At 40.6% G+C, this 14,935-nt stretch overlaps 1 long non-coding RNA gene across 2 annotated transcripts in view; it reads left to right on the top strand.

Moving 5' to 3' along the window:
* Window positions 1-13,028, top strand: part of LOC137862793 (uncharacterized) — a 30,574-nt gene extending 17,546 nt beyond the window's left edge. Inside the window, exons 5-8 of one of the 2 annotated variants that reach the window (XR_011100528.1) lie at window positions 797-1,227; window positions 1,329-1,463; window positions 1,647-1,730; window positions 2,836-13,028. This is a non-coding gene — a long non-coding RNA (uncharacterized lncRNA). The remainder of the gene's footprint in view (window positions 1-796; window positions 1,228-1,328; window positions 1,464-1,646; window positions 1,731-2,835) is intronic. The other variant, XR_011100530.1, reaches the window with a different exon arrangement.
* The last annotated feature ends 1,907 nt before the right edge of the window (window positions 13,029-14,935 follow it).

Raw genomic sequence — 14,935 nt, 5'->3', positions numbered from 1 at the left:
TGTTTTCGCATTATAATTACAGCTGTTTAGACCATTATATGTTCACTTGTTGAAAGGACATTAAATGAGCTTCACAAATATTTAATCTAGCTGCAGCACAACTTAAGTTTACTTCTCTTTCTGTAAAGAACTAATAGCCATGCCTGGTGGTTGCTGTAGTTACCCCTTACTGGAAAAGCACCCAGGGTGTTCTTCCCTTTGGGTCTAAAACTTCCTTCCTGGAGCTTTGTGTCAACTGAAACATTAACTGTAACTTTTTAGAGGGTAAATCTACTACAGCCAGGCTATTTCACTGAAAGGTTTCTATGCAAGGTTTTTTTCTCCTAATACTACCATGGAGTGCTGAAATAGTAACTCTGTGAAGTTCACATTTATTATTGCATATACACTGAAATGAAAGCTTGTAGACTTTGTATAATTGGAGATATATATTTTCCCTTTTATTCTTGTCTTGTGAATTCTGTTAAAGCTGGTCAAAAACAAACTGGAAGAAATTTAAGTAAAGTATGTTGTTCCTGAAATAGTTTTCCTAGGGCTTTCCCAGAAATGTTGTGGGGTTTCTTCTGTGTGTCTCTGTGTTTTGGGGTTTGCATATTTTTTTGTTTCTTGTTTGTTTTGTTTGTTTGCTGTTTTTGTTTTACTTCCAACAATGACCACTCAAAGAGGGATGATTAATTGTTTTCTAGGTTGTAAGGTATCACATTTCTCCTCTTGTTCAGCCTTAATTAGATTATTGAATGTTGCTCTCTGGCTATTTGCATTTGTGTGACTGAAAATGAGCTCTCTTCTTCAACAGCTGGTGGTATTTCAGCAGGGAGGCAGTGTTCCACTGTGCAGCGCCAGCCCTGTAATGCTGAAGATGTGCCAGACTTTTCGATAAAAGGGACCTTGTTCTGCTTCAGCTTCACCCTTGTCCAGCATCATGCTGTGACACTTGGAGATCTTCCAAGAACTTGTGTCACAGGCCCTGCTAGAGCAGAAGCCAAAGTAGCCCAACTACTACACAGCTTTTGTGCTGTAACTGAGCTTTTCCCATGCATGCCTATTTAGGAAGTTACTACTGAATATGAAAAGGCATTTAAAGCATCTCCATCCAGAGGCACGTCTGAAATGCATGTTGTTTTTTTTTTTTTTTTCCACTACTAAATTTAAGTGAAGAAGAATATAATAGAGGAAGAAGCAGGAGATGAAATTTGGTTTGGGAGAGTACCAAGGAAGGAGGAAAAGGTAAGCAGCACTTAATAGATATGACATGCTTGTTAAGCTGTGTTAAACAGCTCCTCTACTTCACTAAGCTGAGCCATACTCGTTCATCTATGTTGTTTCAGAAGCTGCAACTAGCATCTCCTGAACAGGTCACATAAAGATGGAGATGCCCTTCACTGAAATGCAACCATGAGACTCCAGCTGCAGGGCCAAAACACTACCTGCTGCACAAGTTTATCTGAGAATAAATAAGATAGGTATGCAAAAAAATACTGATCAGATAATAGAGAAAAAGTGATAAAGAAAGGTATGAAACTCCTTCCATACCAGAAATAGTATAGAGTTTCTCAGCCTGGAAAACACAACAAATGATAGAATAGACTTACAAAAAAATCACAGGAGGCAGTGAGTAAGGAACAATTGTTTACTGTTTCTTCCAGTGCAAGACCTGCAGATTGTTAAATGAAGTTAATAGCAAGTTCAGAAGAAGGGGAGGCATTTCTTCCATGTAATATGCAGCTAAGGTATGAAACACTTTGCTACGGGAAATTGTGAATGCTGTATGTTTACATTGATTCCAAAACCTCTGCAACAAATTCATAGAGGAGAAACCTGTTAGGCACTATTAAATATAAGGAGACAGGCTGCAGTTCAGGAAGACCTGAAACAGCCTAAGCTGTGTCATCTGGGCCATTTCGTCTGAGCTGCTCTCATATTCCTTCTTAGCCAGCCCGTACTGCAATGTCCTCCATCAACACAATATTGTGCTAGAATAGCTTTGAGTTTGACCAGGTATGGCCATTTCTATTTCCTGGCACAGCTGCTTTGCTTGCAGGACCATAATGGAGGACCCTGGAGGTCTTTAAAAGACATTTAGATGTAGCACTTAGAGATATTGTTTGGTGGAAGACTTGTTAGTGTTAGGTCAGAGGTTTGACTAGGTGATCTTGGAGGTCTCTTCCAACCTAGATGATTTTGTGATAATCATTTGTGGGCCATGTAGCTGCTTCAGTTGGCAGTACAGCCATCAGAGCACACCACCACCCTGCTGCTCTTGGGCTGTCTGTCCAGTAAAAACTAGCTTGCCTGTGCTTTGAGCCCACCACATCTATAGATATGGAGAGCCAAATTTAACCCTACTGCTCTGTTTATTTACAGTAATTTGCTCAAACGTGGACTTTCACCATTAAAACATACCAGCATGAATATGCATGTAGTAAATACCAGTCAAAAAGTAAATTAGCAAGATGCCAGCTACCTTATCTCTCCTCTTCATTTACATCGTGACTTATCACAGTTGACATTTCAGTAAGGCTGTAGTAGCAGATCTGAATTTGAACATTCATAAGGGGAAGATGTAATACACTGGCTTTGATGTCAATAGAATGTCAGTCTCTGTCTACTTTGTTCAGACTGAACTTAATTGCAGGAACTGCATTAATAGTCAACATAAGCCATCTGTTTAAACATGTGTGTTTTGGAAAGAACTGCCATGTACAATAAACACACTTGCTGTAATGACTCATATATCTGTTTATGTGAAACGCAGATTTGGCACTTTCCCCAAAAAAAACATTAAATTACAGGTTAAAAGCATTTTTATAACAAGTTCATTTGTTTACGTGGCAGGTCTGATGGTACAATAGTTTTGATGCAGCCTGGGAAATGTGTTAACTGCGGGGCTGCTGAACCTAACCGTCAGACTTCCCTCGAGAACCTCAGTCAAACTGCACCAAGAAGTGTCAGGGAGTTCCCTGGCTGAGAGGCACATAGAGGTATGTTTGCAAAATGTTCTTCAATGCATTTCACCAGGGTGCACATGGAGGAGGGACACTACTGCCCATGTCTGATGCAGCAGTTAACTCTAAAACATCCCAAATAAGCCTGGTGTAGCTGACAGCCTGGCTAGGTAATGTCTGGAACTGCTGTGGGCCTATGAATAAGCTACCTTCATAAGCATTACACTGATGTTCAATCACTGATCTTGCGTGGAGGAATCTGTTTGCCTCTGCTTTGAAGACTGAAGCTGCCTTGAGCAGTTGACACAACACCTGAGCAATTACATGCTAATGTAGGAAAAGTCAGAAATACATGTATTCAGCCTCACATTTCATCAGTCAGAAAAACACACTTTCATCCCCGTGTTCTTCCTTGTAAGTATATATTAGATGTTACTTTTAAGAGTGAAACAACATGCCATTAGGTATTGCTTCTGGTGTCATTTCTAAGTTAGCTTTGTTAAATTAATCATGATAATGCACTGGTGCCTGGACTTCTTCAGCGGCATCATAAGTGATGAATCAACCTATTCCATGCACACTGAGCAGGGATGCAGAGCCTGGATGCATGCTTCCCACTCACATGTACAGAGTAGGGTTCTGCTACGTTTATCAGTCACAGATATGCAAAATAATTGTGGGTGGCAGTTTGGAGGGGAGGCTCAGAAAGTGGGTGGCGAAAGAAACATTTAGTAAAGGCACATAGTGAACCAGCAACTCCATCAGCTTTTCTCCATGCGAAGTTAGCCTGTCAGTACTATGGCCCTGCTTTTTTTCTTTCTTTTTTTTTTTTTTTTCCTAGAACTCTTTTAAATTCATGGGAGATATAAAGAGGCCTAATTTTATTTCCTTAAACTTGCTATTGCACAGACTGCTTGTTCCAATGGGATGTAATATTTCATTCAATGAAGGGGATAACAATTATGTTTTAAGATGTACTCTAATATCAATGGTTTCCTTGTTAAATGTTTTGTGCTTCATATACCTGAGGGATCCCCTATGTAGGGGATTTTGTTAATGCTTATATTTCTGTGAGTTTGAAGTCGACTTGGTGTGCAAGCAACCTGCAGGTGTCTTTTTGCATGATGTCCTGTGTTTTTCTCTCCGTTTGCATCTTCTTACCTCTCTCGTCTTTTGTGGTTTACAGAAATTTTGGTAGCATGGACCTGTATGGGTTGAACCATATTTATGTAGCTATCAGAAATCTCCTAGCACCTACCACTACTCAGTGTATAAGAGCATTGCCAACAAGTCATTTTGCAGTGCGTTGCCAGCTCTTTACAAAGCAAATGATTGTTACACACATCTTCAACATCAGTTACCAGGGCAACATGGGGCACTTACGTGACAATCCAGTAGTTTTACATAGCCCAAAATGCTCCTGTCATTAAAAATTAATCCAACTGGGGCTGATCCCCAGATTTCCTTATGATGTATCACCTAGAAAACAATCTTCCATTTAGGTCTTTTAAAAAATTGTTTCCAAGAGAATAATATACTCTGAGATATTACATGTTTTGTTTCAAGGCCCAATCCTCCATTCAATAGGCCTAGATTTCTGTTGCTGCTTCTTTTATTTTATTGTATTTTCGTAGCTAAGTTTTCTTGGGAGACCTATAGAAACCCATGCTGCTTTCTGTTTGTCTCATGGACTATACAACGTGATAGGTGAAAATAGCGTAATATTCAGGTTACTCAGCCCAATTTATCCACTTAAGTCTACATACACTTACAAAGATGGCACAGAACAACTTCAGATTACTGTTTTCCTGCATACAGCCCACAACTGAAATGTCCAGCCTCTTCAGATAACCCTCACTTAATGAAATGGGAAAGGAGAAGAGGCACACTGAGGCAGATGTAAAAGGCTGTATGGTATCAGAGGAAGAGGGACTGATGGAAATTAAAGAGGAGATGGTGAACTTTGTCTCCTGTCACACAAGGGAAGATGGTCATTACCACTACTACCACTAACTCAGTTTTGCTTCTTTTATAATAAAAAGAATGGTACTCAAATGGCAGCTGTAGGCCTGATATACTAGAGAGCATGGTAAACTGAAGTTTCCCTTCAGAGGTATCCTGGGCTGAAGTTTCTCTTCAGACTTCACTGTATCACACATAATAGTAATGCATGTTTATGCAGTAAATTAGTTTGCACTGAGGGCTCTGAGTCACTCCTCAAAATGCATCTAACAACTCCTGTCTTCCCTTTTAAACTGCTGTCACTCTGGGTTATTGAAACTGAATTCAGGAAAGTGCTGGGGGAGCAGGGAGCTGGGGATGGGGAGAACTTTCCTGTTTTTGTATCCGTTAGACAAGAACCTAATTACAGAAGTTGTCTAATAGAATTCAAAACATATTGACCTAGTTAATAGTCTCTAGCTACCAAAGAACTCTAAAAATCAAGAGAAGCCTTTTTCCAAGTAGCTTCTCAAAATCTTACAGCAAGTAAAATTCAAGAAGCAGGATCATAAATGGTACTGTGATTACAAGGAAAACTGTTTCTTCTCTGTTGGGAATAAAGAAAATAATAAAGAGAAGTTAAAACAGGTAGGCACAGTAAAATTCTAAAGGGCTTTTTTCACCCTCAACTCTTTAAAGAAAACTCAGGTCTGGTCACTTAAAAAAAAAAAGTCTTGTCCCATTCTCTGTATTTGTCAGCATTTCTATATCTTAACTTTGAAAGCCATTCTATTCAATTTAGATAATAGTGGTTTCTAAGTGGAGATGAGGCATGTTTTTTTTTTTGTTTTGTTTTTTGTATTTTTCACTTTAACAGAGGTGTGCTTTTATCACATACTGCAAGTCTTTTCATCCTTTGAGGCCTTAGTCCTGCAGTTGGTGCAGTAAAAGATCTTGTTAATTTAAGCACAATGAACAGCGAGAAATGAGCCATGGCTGAATCCCATGCTGTGCACTGGTAATTTATCAGAAAGGAAAGTCTTCTGCCTTGTCAAATTACTTTCTTCAATGTACTTGAAGTAGGGGAGATGCTAGTCTCAGAGGAGCTGAGGGTCAAAGGTTCTATCAGGAAAGTCTATCTCTTCTGTCTTTACAACTAAAACACAAAATAAGCTGTAACATCCAAGATGAATGTTCAAGTACTTGGTCTGTAAGGAGGTAACAGAGCCGAAGGCATAGGCAAAGTAGAAATGTGCCTATGACAGTAGTATACTACCTGCTGTAGCTGTAGAGCAAGTCTCTCGGGAGGAAGAAAGAAAAAAAAAAAAAAAAGAAAATAGAAATACAAAAACCCAGACCAACCAACAGAAACAAACACCGTGTGCTGTAGCCTTCTCAGGGAGGGAGGTATTGGCACAGGGAGCAATCATCTCTTCTGCATCAGTCAGTCATTTTATTTTATCAGGGATTTGTAAAACCAGAGATATTGTGTTAAATAGCTTGAAGCAGTCTGCACAGTGAAGTATTTCATTTTCTATGCAAGTCAGTCTGACCATTAGTAAAGAGAATAATTTTTATACTTTTAAGCCTATCTCCCATGTACAACGTGTGAAGTTTCCAACAAAAGAAAAAGTACCAGGTCTATATTACTATATACCAATATTGCCCTTGTATTATAGCTTTAGGTTTAATGTAAATCAACAGTCTGCATGCTTGGCATCAAACCTCACACTTAGTTTTACTCAAGATACTCTGATATTACCAGTCCTGTCTTTGTGTTGGAACTGCTGACTGGAAACAATCAGATTTGTGATGTCAGTGCTGTGCTGCATCACCTGCAAGGCATGATATGTTTCATAGCACAATTGGAGGTGACCCAGTTCTAGTAATCCGTGGGTAAAAATACGTTGTCTGGAACTGCATAGTTCTGGAGCAAAAACAATACTGCCAAAGGCAAATAAAGCACTTGCAAAGAGGCCAAACAGTTTAGGAGAGAGTAGGGAGATGGACACATGGAGACAGATAAAGAAACACAGGCTTTCAGTTCTGTCCTTATCCGAAAAAGATTTATGGCAAAGAGGACGCACCAGAGAGAAGTTTACTGTGAGCAATGGAGAGAGGTGGGAGAAAATAAAACATTTCCAGGAGAGAAGAGTCAGCAAAAATAGGGAAGTGATGTGCTAAAAATCTGAGATAAAGACTCAGAGGGTCTGACCTTCGCAACAGCGACAGCTGACAAAAGAGCAAGGTATGAGCTCATAATACATTAGATAAGAGTGCACTGAAACACAGTTATGCCATTACAGAATTTACACTTGAAATATCTACTGGTTTGTCTACAGAGTTTTCTGTTTATTATAAATAATTTAATTTGGTATCCATTGCTTTTAAGCTTGCCTGCTAATCCTTCAATAGCAGCTTCTGCTACAGCCTGAAGGGCAGTAGCAATCGCAATTTGTGGCTGCTCAGTGTCCCCAGGAGAGATCTGGGCTGGCTGTATAGAGAGGGCTTCTTCTGCTGTTAGTATGCCAGGAAGCACTGCCTCTGGCCCAGCCAGTGCATTCACTGAAAGGGTCCTTTCTTCTATTCCATTTATTTTGGTCAAACAACAGAAGTTTAATTATATTTCTTAGGAAACTGTTACTGAAATAGGTTACAATTTACATATTTCTTGCAAAGTGTTCTCTGTATTTTTGCATCTATAGTCCAGAGCTAAAACAGGACCTAGGGATATTATTCAGGTGCATTTCTTAAAATTAAATCTATGCATAGCTCATGCGTATGAGCTCTTCAACACAGCAAATATACCAAGAACTACAGGAACCACCTGTGTTGGAATAAGGTCTGTAGGCATAAACCACCGGCCTCAATTTTAGACTGCAGAGATAAAATGTTAAAACAGTAAAGTCGGTCTTAAAATGTAGATATTTTAAACTGTTCAGATATGTGTATATTTACACCCATCAGAAATTCACAGCATGGAGAAACTTTTATCCCATGCTGCCCCATATCAGCACTACAGGTGCACTAAGGTCTTAGAACTTCTTGGTGACATATTTACTTTTATTATCAAATACAGCTCATCACTAGAAACACACAACTTAAAATATTTTGATTCTTTGCAAACCACAATCAGTCCAAATAGCTCAAGGTCTTTGTTGACTTTTCCGTACAGAATGCAAACAAACATCAGCAACAATTTTTAGTGTTTAGTACATCAGTCTGATTAATCTCTCTACTGTGCTTCATTTTTGTATCTTTCTCTGTAGGTTTAGCAGTTCCCCATTGTTGGAAAATGCCTGTTTTTAATAAGAAACAAGACTATTAGCTGTCCTGGAGTCTTATGATGGGACATATTTTACTGCTTTTGTATTTCAGTTGTAAGCATGAAGTTTACAGTGGAATAATGAAAGGGGAGGCTTTTATACTGTAATATTTCTCACAAGTAAATGTGCAAAGCTTTCTGCTTTTTGGATTTTAAGACTTAAATTTTACACTGAGGACATTACATCTCTTTTGGGTATTACAAGTAGTTTTCTAACTCAGCATTTGAGACGTTTTCCTGAGATGCCCTTCACACATAATGTAAGCAGGATCAGGCCAAAAATATCTGTATTCCTTTGACAAAGTCAAGATGGATGAGACATCTTACATTAGATTTCTGGCATTAGCAAACATACAAGCAAAACACATCCAGGAAAGTCACACCTTCTGCCTTTGAAAGGTGAAAGTGACTAAAAGTAATGATGGAAGTGTGATTGGAGTGGGCAAAGAAGACAAAGCCAGACTCTTCTCAGTGCTATGCAGTAAAAGGACAGAAAGAAGTGGGCACAAACTGAAGTACAGGAAGTTCCGTCTGAACATAAGAAAACACAAAAGGAATAAAAAGAAACAGAAGAAAGAAAACCACAGATTTTTTTTTTTTTTTTTACTCTGAAAGTGGTCAAACACTGGGATAGGTTGCCTAGAAAGGTTGTGGACTCTCCATGCTTTGGAGATGCAACTGAATATGGTCCTGAGCAACCTGTTGTAGCTGACCCTGAGCAAGGGGTTAGATTAGGTCTTTAGGTCCCTGCCAGCCTCAACTATTTTGTGATTCTGAAGCTGGCAAAAAGTCAATGCCATAGCAAGGACTGATCTTCATTAGAAATGAGAGTTTACCTATTAATAAGTTGTTATCAGGAGAAAGTGAATTCTAAACATTACCCAGACTTCAAATAATATTTATTTGCTACAAGAACACTGAGTGGAAATACAAATAAGTGAAGCAGATTAGTTCCATACTGATAATCCTAGTTTCACATTTTGGTTTTACACCTTATCAGTTTCTCCTACAGTAATTTCCCTCATGGTATACTGAATTTCAACCTTTAAAAAGGTCCCACAAAGCAAGTATCCCTTTGTTTTCCTTTGCATTCATGCAGTTGTCAAGTGCTCTGCTCCCATGGGCTGTTCGACATTAAAGCCTCATCTTCTGTACCCATATCGTAACTTGGTGGCATGGCAGATCATTCCTGCCAGCTGGAACATATCTATTGTCCAGTAACTTCCATCCAGTCCCATTCCTGAGAGAAACTTAACTCATTCATTGCTAGCAAAGTATCTTTAAAGCAGACCTCTGAATGAAGCCACGTGTATTTGTAGGACAATACAGAAAAATTCCAGACTCACATAATCCTCCTGGCCTACATTTACTAAAAGTGCCCAATCCTTCCCAGTAGAAATATTTAGGACAAGTCTTAGGAAACTCACTATTGAATTAGATTTGTACTCAAGTCTTACACAGACTTGGATAATGTCTGGTGCTCCCGGTGGATTAGGAATAACTCTCAATTTTACGAGCTTTTTCACATTAATGGTTTTGTTTCAGGTTCCTATGGATGAGGCACATACTCCAGCATCCTGATATAAAGGCAGCTGGGTGAATAAGTGACAGATCTGCAGAATAGTTTAGGAACTTTTCTGAACAGAAATCAGAAGTTTAAGGATGTAACATGATTTTTCAGCTACATCACATTCTCTGTCAGGGCACTGGGATAATCGCCCTATCTGAGGAAACATTTCTGGAGCCAGTTTTGCACCTACTTAGATATTCTTCTTTACAGCACCCCACAGGACAACACCTCCACTCCCAACCCAGCCACTTACCATCACCAACAGACTACACGTGACAGAAAAACAATACTTCCCCCTGGCTGTGCCAAGGACTTTGTTGTCTTGGTTGACAACAGGATCAACTATTGCTCCACCACTCTCTCCCAGGTGAAAAAAGACTGATTATCTCTGAGGGAAAGGAGACTATAGAGGTGTTTACCCGGGAACTTGGTAATTAGGAAGCATGATTCATACTCCAAAGTGTATGCATCTCTTTCCTAGTAATTCCACTGCATGTAGCTTCTCATAACCTTAATAGAGTTTTGTAACAGTGTCTCAAATCTTAGACAGACAAACCTGTACCACTGAAGAAGCTTGATATCAAAAAGTCAGTTACACACTTCATGTAAGGTTAGGAAATTTCATCACCTAGCAGATCACCTACACACACAGGACAAAGGCAGCCACTGGCAAAACTGCAGTACATATCAGAGCCACATAAATGCACCTTGCAGCTATAGGTTATACTTAGCTCAAACAAGGTTAGTAAGTTGTTATGTTTGGCAAGATTTGTGTCCTGGATCTTCCCTGTGACACCATGTGAGCCTCTTAGGAAGTGACGCTCCCTGCTGAAGGTCACCTTCACTTCTAACAGCCCCTTCCCCTGAGAACACACAAGGGGCACAAATTCCAGGTGCAACTCTTTTGTGGCATCAAATGAGGCTACCTTGCACTGCTCAGCTACCCACACAAAAGTAGCTCTCCTTGTGCCCAGCAATAAGCCAAGAGACTGACAACAAGCAAGTATTAACAACTGTGGATGTGAGGCTACAGCCCACTGAGCAGAGGGCACATCACCACACTCCTTCCTGGTTTGTGCTTCAGGCACGCTTCTGCCCTGCTGTCTGCAAGGGATGAACTCAAAGTCTGTTTTAGCTGTTCCACGATGTGAGGCAATGAATATCGAGTACAAAGCTGGGCTAACCAAGCTTAGATAACATCTCTGAAAAACCCCAACAACAATTTCAGACTTTTCTGTTAAAGATCATCTGTGGAGGCGTGGCTCTTCCTGCAGCCAATGCCACCACCACTACCAACCCCAACTAACTGCTCCAAAACTGTCTAACCGAATTACTGTCTTGGATCAGCTCCAACACTTTAGGCAAAATAATTAAGGCTGTGAGATTCAGCATTGACCACAGCTGCTCTTTCATCATGACTGAGAATGCTTCTGCCAACACTCAGCAAGAGCCATTTGCATTCAGCAAGCTCTAACAGGTGATTTGCCCACCTGGGCTTCAGCCTCAGCTTCAGCACAGCTCAGCAGTCCCTACAGGCTGGGCAACAGGTTATGTGGAGCCCTTTTTTAACAGCAAAGTTTTGTCACATCAAGTAGGTGTGGGAGCAGTGCTGGGGTCTCCAGCTTAGCTGTAGCTCTAGCATCCAGCACAGCAAAAGCCAGCTGTGCCTACTGCCCAACTCCTTTCCCAAAATTAGATGACTGGGATGCCAGCAGAAAGCAAATCTGGCAGGCACAGCTCTGCTATGGGCAAGGGGCTGCTAGAATGGCTCAAGCTAAAGTGCACTCAACCAGGGTATCATCTAGAACCACAGTTACATAAATAATATGGTGAAATCAGAGAAACCTCGGACAAACTTAGGCTGCCTCTGGCATTTCAAGATAACGTCTGTTATTGTTTTTACTGGGATGATAAATTGAGGTTTATTGCTTGCTGGAAATTGCTAATGGTTAGGACAGGAAGGTTTGACCAAAAACAGAGCAAAGATTGAAGTTAAATGGTTTCAGTTTATGGAACTGTGCATTTTGATAAGGGGATGACAGAAATAATGATGGGAATTTGAGCAGCACCACTCTGAGCTACCCCTTCTCATTCTTCAGCTCTGCATGTGAGAAAATGAGCACTTTTAATATGAGCCTCTTACCCAAGTGCTCTTCTCAGTGTGTTTCTCATCTATTATGTCAAGGCAAGGAAGGGCTCATCCTTACAGGCAGCTGAGGAACCTGGTGAGACAGCCACAAGCAACACACAGCAACACTTAGGGTTGTGCAAACATTGGAAAACTATACTTGTGGGACCTCCTGGACTTCACAGCAACAGTTTAAACAGGCTGTGACCTGCTTCCCTCTACGTGGCTCCTCAGCTAAGCATTGTAGTGAAGACACAGAACTTTGGCTGGCCCTCTTACTTCAAAAAAAAAAAAAAAAAAAAAAAAAAAGTGCTACTCTTCTGTTACTTGCAGTGAGAAAAAGCCACAGCCTTCTCATTTACCTTGTGTTCTTTCAAATGCTTCCTGATTTTGCCCTGAAGAGGCTGAGAAATGCAAGTAGAGAAATCATTTAGCTTTAACAGAAAGGAAATGAGCTGGAAAATCTTGTTCACTGTTTTCTGTCCAGTACATGCAATGCTTGGCAAGGTCAGGTTCTCACTGTACCACTCAGGATAGCTAATTTTGTAGCATGACAACATTTATGGCCAGAAATAGAAAAGGAATAGCAGAGGGAATTAAAAAAATATCAGAAGACATAGCTGTTTGGTCACTTGTGGTGGTATCAACGAAAATAAAATCTGTCATTTCTTTTCATTCGTTTGATAGACCATTCTTTTCATCTTTGGGACTGTGTTCAATTTCCAGTTGCCAAATACCACCAGCAATGTGAGCTGTAGCCATTTCTGCTCCTCACAGGAGCACAGAAGTTCTGGAAGATCTTTTCCTCTGATAAGGATTCCCTAAATGCGAAGAAACTGGCAGCATAAAGCATGACTTCCATAGCAATCCCAGTGGATGCAGACACGAAGGACCAATACACAAACCCAAAGCAGCCCCTGTCCGCAGGCAGTGTGCTTCTGTGCACAGACCAGGCTGAGGTCTGGCTTCAGGAATCTGCAGCTCTATCCCCTCCTGCCACCTGGGTTTTCTGTCAGTCCCTTTTCTGCACAGTACATCAGTTCACAGACACTTCTGCAACATTCAACTTCCTTTTACCTCCCCTGTGATAAAGGATTTTCCAGAAGGATTTAAAAAGGAAAAAAAAAAAAGATCTTTTTTCTAACACACTGTTAATAATGTTAATATTTCTAGAGTACATTTCATTGACAATCAGCAGTAAGTCTGTACTGAAATGCCATCTTATTTTAAAATGCAGACAGAATCTTGTGGGTTTGTGTGTTTGTGTGTGCATGTGTGCGTGTGTTCAGAACACATAATGATGGAAGACAGATAGCATTTAATTATGCCATTCATTTTGTGAGCGCAAGGCTGCTGTTTGTTTTAATCAAACATCCTGCTACAAAAAGCCATCAATAGATGTGACTCATTACCTTTCCTACCTTGTCCAAATATTGTGCCCAACAATTTGGCCCCCGAAGCAAGCTGGAGGACCTCTGACCTAGATGCAGGACAAGTGGGCAACTCTGAAGCAGGTGGTAGGTGCTGGAGAGCACTGGGACAGCCCAGCGAGCATGCGGCCTGTGGCACGAGGTGCCAAGCAGTCCTGAGGAGAGCAATCCTATTTACATAGATACCTCTGGGACAGCTACCCTAGCCTGGGGGAAACAGCCTGGCAACATGAGGACAGGTTTTGCAAAGATTTGTACATTTGTTAAGCTGTTCTTTTTTCCTCAGTTTTCTGAGGAAAATTAAAGTTACTTGCAGCAATTAATAGTTAGGTGAAATCAGAAGAATTTCTTCCCGTGAGACCCCACCATATTTTCAGTCTTTCATCACAGCCACTGCAGTGGACTGGAAAAGCTGAGGGGCTGCCTCCTGAAAGAGCTTCCTCTGTGAAGGGCTTGGAGACAGCGGGGGTGCCATTTCCAGCAGTGCCTTTCCAGAGCCGGTCTGAAAAACAGGAGCAGCTTAGAACAAGTGGTGCAATACATGGAATGTGATACTGCAGTCACTGAGCCACCTAATCCCTGATCTACACATCTGTCCTCTTAGGCTTTTGAGGTCATAGATATTTGCTTCACTCGGTGTTATTCCTGGACTTTACGTGAAAAGCAGCATGGTTATAGGGACTGTTTTACCCTACTGTACTTCAGTATGTTGCACCACAGAGTGGAATCTGCACAGATTTGTTTCTGGACCTTGGATTTATAATCAGAAAAATGGCATCAAAATAAAGGAAAACATAAGACTTTCTTTGCGGTAACATTTGTCCCCAACCATTTGAAGAGGCATGCCTAAAATAACTCTATTTGAAAAGGCCAGCACAATAAGTACTTCCCGTGCAGCAGAAACAGATAATATTTGCTTAGCAAAACAGGAGTCCAGGACCTTGGCAGAAAGAACTTCTTTTCTCAAATATTTGTAATTCTTTTAAAACACAATGTTACCAGGTGATCTTCTGGCCATCCAGCACCACTGAACACCACTGACCAGACCACCCACAACAGGAGTTCTGCTTGAGAGAGACACTTAGGGTAACACATTTTATATGTGGTATTTTAAAGTTAAAAAACATCTGAACGGGGTATTTCTTCACTCTGAGGAGTTGTTTTCTAGTGCCAGGAGGTGGATTTTCTTTCTGCTGTTGACTCTCATATCAGCACTGAAGCATCATGAGTCTTTTCCAGGTTGAAGTATCCGGTTGCCTTCTTGTTTGCTTATGCAGGTGTTTTACGTAATAGCCCCAAGACAACAGACGCTATTGGAAAGCAGCTGCAGCATAGGCAGCGTTGTATAGTTCACCATTTACAGTTCAGTTGACCTCTAAGAGCATAAGAAAATAAGTCCTACAATATTTGATATTAAGGCAAATCAAACTGTTCAAGTTGTATTATGGCTTTGCATTGCTAACAAAAACAGTGCCCTGATAGGCAACACTCCAAAGCTCAGAAGTTATCGAATACCCCAAAATGTAAAAAGATCAAATAAACCCTGGGGAGGAGAGAAAGGGGAGAAAGGGAACAAAACTCCTTCCCTTCCAGCAT

This window comes from Anas acuta, chromosome 12 (genome assembly GCF_963932015.1).
Source record: "Anas acuta chromosome 12, bAnaAcu1.1, whole genome shotgun sequence".
Taxonomy (NCBI): Eukaryota; Metazoa; Chordata; class Aves; order Anseriformes; family Anatidae; genus Anas; species Anas acuta.
Note: the sequence above shows the minus strand (reverse complement) of the source record. Positions and strands in the feature narration are given on the sequence as shown.